The following is a 6,011-nucleotide window of genomic DNA, read 5'->3' on the forward strand; positions in this document are numbered from 1 at the left end:
GGGCAGGACTCCTACACATGGGGTCTCTCAGCATCCAGGTGAGGAGGACATGGGATGAACTTCAGAAAGCATCTTGGAGACAGCTGAGCTTTTCACAGTGCACTGAGAGCTTGTCTGAAGTTTGGCCTGTGTTTTGGTGGGGAGTGGGTTGTGTTTTTAACTCGTGAGACCTTCCTGGGACCCTGCATCCTACAGGGCATGGAGATGGGAAGGGCCATTGTCTCTGCCGTGGTCACCCACTGGTGCCTGGCTCCTCTCCCCCAGCGTGACCCAGCTCCTCCTGTGATGGTCCAGAGCTTCACCACATCTGCCCCTGCACAAGCCAGTGAACTGAGGGTTTTGGCAATGTTTACCCAGCCACAGTGATGCTCCAAGGGAACCTTCTCCTGCCTGATGGCCCAGGCTGTCACCAGACTGGGATCCACAGCTCTGTGGGGCTGGGAATGTCACTGCCCTGCTGCTGCTGGAGTGATCCAGGCCCTCTTCCCAAGGAGAGGTTGTTTCTGACCCCGGGAGCACAGAAGCCCCGTGGGAGGTGGGAGCGTGGGGGATCGGGAGGCGAGGGCAGGCTGGGGTCAGCAGCCGTGTCAGCTCAATCCACGTGGCTCTGGGTTTAGAGCTGATTGGGGTTTGATTCACTGGCGTGTGGGAAAGTCAGAAGGGATGTGAGGTAAGTGCCTCCCATAGATACTAAGCTAAAAGGTTTTATTTGGCAAGTGTTCATATATGGAAATTGCTGCTTGTGTGTGTCTGAAATATTTAAAAGACAAAGCTTCTGAGGATCTGCATGTGGCAGGAAAGATTTCCATAGTGTGGGTCTGTGTAACTCCATGTCTAATTAGTGCACATATTCAAATAATTACCATGCTTGTGACTCTCCAATTAGTGGTTTTTGCCTTCCCCCTCGAATGCAGACGTACACTGGGTGTGTTTCTGTGGTTCAGCCACCCCCATCCCGGCCCCTCTGCCCCGGGCAGTGCTGCTGGGGGGCTTCACCCCATGGGCTGATCCCCGGGTGCCAGACTGAGGGCACACGGGGGCCTGGGCAGCCCTGGGGCCCCCAGAGCTCCTACTGCCCACACAGACACTGTGACCAACCCACACTGGGAGCCTCCTCCCTGCTTTAGAAAAAAAGAGGTGTAAGCTCTGTGATGAGGCACAGCATTTATTAACTAAATGAAGTGGGCTCTGGGCCAGTCTGATTCAAGTTCTAATTGTTTAACTTTTTCCATGTATCATCATTAAAGTTTCCTACTTAGCCAGGCATTATTTCCACCACCACACCCCCGTTCTGCTGCTGCTTTTGTTTGGAGTTGTTTAACTTTGCTTTTGTTACTGGCTGGCTGCCCCAGGGACTCTAAAAAATCTCAGCTGGTCCATTTCTGTGAGGATAAAAGTCTTTGTGCCATAGGAGGGGGGTAGAGGGAAAGAGCCTTTTTGGAAAAGTTCCCTCTCCTCCCCTTCTCATGTATGCGAAAGAGGCTATTTTAATTACTTTAAGCAAAAAAAAAAAAATCTTCCCCACATGTATAGTAAAACCCAGAAAACTGCTCTTAACTTAAAGAAACTTCTCTGCAAGTTGTTCTGCCTCTCTGTTTCTCCCTAGGAAACACCCACAGAGCTCTTCCAGCCCGGGAGCAGCTTCTCTGCCAGGACATTTCAATGTTGTGAATTCTGAGGTAGCCCCAATGCAGTTCCTTGTGCGGGGAGGGCAGTGGGGAGGGTCTGGGCTGGGGCTCCTCGGGGGGACACCCACACCCTGCTCCTGTCCCCAGGCAGCACCGGCCACCCCTGTCCCTCCCGGCGTGGGGAATCTGTCCTGGGGCTGGAGACTCCCGGCTGCCCAGGCAGCAGATCCCGGGGCGTTCCCGGCATCGGGGGAGCACAGGGGGGACAAAGGAGCACATCGGGGGGTGATGTGCAGAGGAACGTGTGGGATGTGTAGGGCAGAGAGTGATGAGTGGGTGTGCCTGGGGTGCAGGGGGCTGTATAGGATGTGGGGACTAAACGGGATGGGGGGTGGTAGATGAGGGCAGAGGGGTGCAGGGGATGGTAGATGAGGGCAGAGGGTGGTAGATGAGGGCAGAGGGGTGCAGGGGATGGTAGATGAGGGCAGAGGGGTGGTAGATGAGGGCAGAGGGGTGCAGGGGATGGTAGATGAGGGCAGAGGGGTGCAGGGGTTGGTAGATGAGGGCAGAGGGTGGTAGATGAGGGCAGAGGGGTGGTAGATGAGGGCAGAGGGGTGCCTGTGCAGGGCCGTGGTGCAGGCGGAGCTCCAGCCGGGCGCTGCAGGAGATATTTAGGACACACTAGATGTCTCCTGCACCATCTAGTGATGGAAACCGGAATGTCCAGCTGGTTCGGGCAGGATGGGAGGAGAGCGGCCCCGGGAGGAATCCCGGTGTAGTGGGGTGGTTCCCGGGTGGTAGCAGCTACATCCCCCCGGAGGGCAGCACTTCGGGAAACCTCTGGCAAGGATCGCTCCGGGAGAGGTGGTTTTACACCGCAAGGATGGGCTCGATCCCGCCTCTCCTCTGGCGAGACCCCTGGCCCTCCCTGTGGCTCTGATGCAGCCCTGAGCCGAAGGGTGGGGGGCCAGGGCAGCAGGACACGGGTGCTGCCCCAGGACATGGGTGCCTCAGCTCCTGCCACACACTGGAAGCGTGTGCTGGTCCCTGCCCGCTGCCAGGGCCAAAGCAACGTCTCTGCCCTGGCTGGAGTGACCAGGGAAAATTATTTAAGTCCTTGGTGAGTGGTGGATAGCTGTGGAAAAGCTGACTCCACCTGAGTAGCTCTGCTTTGGGGGGTTTATCCCAGATCCTCACATGGATGCTCCATCTCTCTCACAGGATTCCTACCAGAAATAAGGTTAAAAATAATCACCCTGAGTGCTTGTCTGCCTGGCTCTGCTTAGGAGGGGAAACGTTCCTGCACCAGTGCCGGGAACTGGGCAGTGATGGCCACAGTGCCCTCAGAGCTCTGCGTCCCGTAAATTGGATTCAAGTGAGCCCTGCACAGGCAGCCCTCAGGGCTGCTCTGGGGTTACTTACTCTGCACTGCTGAGAGAGGAGCAAGGCTGAGGTGAGTCAAGAGCCTTTGCAAAGGCTGCCAAAGATCCTTTTTTCCCGGATGCTCTTGGTCCAGTGCAATGTGGCCCTGGTGGACGTGATCACCGGCTCCAGGACAGGCAGCCAGGAGGGCAAGGCCAGGGCTTTGGGCAGGGCTGTACCACACTCCAGCAGGGTGACAGAGGTGCTCCAGCACCTGGCACAGAGCCCCTTGGAGGGACTTTGCCCGGGCAGGGAGAGCAGCACCACCCCAGGCCAGAGCAGAGCAGGAGCTCTGGTGCTGGTGGTGGCACAGTGTCACACAGGGGCAGGGTGATGTCCTGCATGTGAGCAGCACCTGGGCTGTTCTGCTGCTGGGGGGCAGCCTGTGGCATCCAGCAGCCCCTCGGTGTGGATTCCTGCTTCTACAAGATTTGCTCCCTCTCCCCTGTGCTGAGATATTCCTCCTTCCCTCTGCCAGCTCCTTGGCATCTGGTTTCACTTTACAGGAATCTCCTTGACCTCATTTCCCACACGCTGCTCTTCATCTAATAGCTGAAAGCGTGTTTTATAAGGCTGTGGTGTAATCATAGAATAGTTTAGATGAAAAAAGTTCCCAGCACTACCCAGCCCACCACTAAGCCATGTCCCCAAGTGCCATATCTATATGTCTGTTCAATCCCTTCAGGGATGATCGTGACTCCACCACTGCCCGTGCCAGTGCTTGATAATCCTTTCCATGAAGAATTTCCCTAATATCAAACCTAAACCTCCCCTGGTGCAACTTGAGGTGGTTTCTTCTTGTCCTATCTCTTGTTCCTTGGGAGAAGAGACTGATACCCACCTCACTGAGCGAGGACTGATCCTTCTCTACAGTGAGTTTGCTACACAACTGTCCAAGCCATTCAGTGGCCACCATCCTGTGTGGTTTTCATAGTCTCCATACTTGGGTTAAAGCACCCCTGATGTTGGATCACAAGTGGGGTTTGCAGTCTGGGAATCACCCAGCAAAAGCTCTGACAATTGCAGCAGGAGCTCATGGTGCTGTGGCAGAGCCAGTCAGAACATAAGGGATTCCTGTAACCACTGATTTATGTAGATTCACAGTAAAAGAGAAAAACCTGTGGTGTTTTCATGTTGAACACATGAAATGTAGAATACATTATGGATTCATCTGCAAACCAGATAAACCTGAGCACGTCATATGTGTCTACCACTTACTTTTGATATGCTAAATTTGCAGCCTAACCACAGTTATTTCTGAGCACTGCAAATTAGTCCTCTGTAAAAAATGACTACTGACTGACTAATTACTAAGATTGCATTAACATTAATGCTCACAACAATGCACTCCCATCCCTTATTTCCCCATGGGAGCAGGCATGCATGTCCTGTCTTTACCATGGTTCTTGCACAGCCCCAGGGCAGGGCAGGTGCAGCTCTGCTGCTGCTGCTGCCTGGGAGCCCCTGATCTGCCCCAACTGGCCCCCACCCTGCTCTTATCACTGGGGACAGCTTTGCCCCTGCGGTGGCTCAGGCCTGGCGTGGATTTGCCACCCCCAACCTCTCTCCAAACACGAGGTGTCTGAATCTTCCCGTGACGTGGGCTCTTCATCCCATACCCCAAGCAGCAGTGGATCGCTGCCTGGTCATATAAATGTTGCCATCTCCTTCTCCTCCCCAGGCACTGCTGAGCCATTGCTTCCTCTCTGTGCCTGCTTCCCACACACCCACATCAGCCTCTCATCATCCCTGCTGGAGAGACGCTTCCCAGCCTGCCCTCACCCGCAGCATGGGCACCCTCGGCTGGGCACGGCCTGACCCCCTGCTCGTGTCACCCTGCCTGACCCCCTGCTCGTGTCACCCTGCCAGACACCCTGCTTGTGTCACCCTGCCTGACCCCTGCTCGTGTCACCCTGCCTGACCCCTGCTCGTGTCACCCTGCTGGGCACCCTGCTCGTGTCACCCTGCCAGACACCCTGCTCACACCTCCGGGCACCCCATTGTGCGAGCAGGGCGAGTGCTGTGCTCGATTTAGACACCACCGGGGTTCTGAGTGTCCCCTGAGTTATTTCAGAAGGTGACAGCGTTGCTCAGATTTCTGAAACAGCTTTGCCAGCTATCCATGTATTCGACTGCATGCAAAGCCAGAGTCATGTGTAGAGCAAGAATAGTCAATGGACAGGAGACAGGAATATAAAAAGCACCTCTCCCGAGGCCAGCGCTGCTACAGGCTCCTTGGGCAGGCACAGCTGACCTTGTCAGCTGCCGAGAGTAAACAGTGCTGGGGAAAAGCACAGGGCTGCAGTTAGGGACGGGATTTCAGGGGCTGTGAGCACGTTTCATTCCTATAGCTGCGTGATCCTTGTTTTCCTCTATGCCGGTCTGTAGGAGGGATCACATCACTGGTGGTTCTTACGTTTCGTGGGGTGCTCCAGCGAGAGAGACCCCGCCGGCCCCGGCAGCCCCCGCAGTCCCCATCTGATGGATCACTGTTGCAGGTCCCTGTCCATCAGCCGCTGCCGTGATTCCCGGCTGTGCCCAGCTGCCGCAGGGATGCTGCGATCGTGCCTCCATCTTGCAGCGGCAATACAGGGGACGGCTGGAGTGGGTCCCCGAAGGGAGTGGATTCGGGGCTCGGGGAGGGCGGGGGACGGCGGGGCCATCGCTGCGCTCCCCCAGTGCGCTGATCCCGCACCGGGACAGCCGCCCCGCAGGTGCCGGCACCGCCCCGCCCGGTGGGTGCCCGGGGAAATAAACGGGTGAAATGGAAAAAAACGGGAAACGCCTCCCAGGAACGCTCCGGCAACGCTGCCCGCGCGGTGCGGGGGAGGCTCCGGGGATGCCTCAGGAGGCGGGGCCGGCACGAAACCCCCGGCCGGGCCGGGGGGCCGGGACAGGACGCACCGCCCCGGGGGGGCCGGGCCGGGCCGGGGCCGCCTCCTCGGAGCGCCCGGAGCCGCG

The sequence above is a fragment of the Myiozetetes cayanensis genome, unplaced genomic scaffold, assembly GCF_022539395.1.
Source record: "Myiozetetes cayanensis isolate MyiCay16 unplaced genomic scaffold, myiCay2020 scf17, whole genome shotgun sequence".
NCBI lineage: Eukaryota > Metazoa > Chordata > Aves > Passeriformes > Tyrannidae > Myiozetetes > Myiozetetes cayanensis.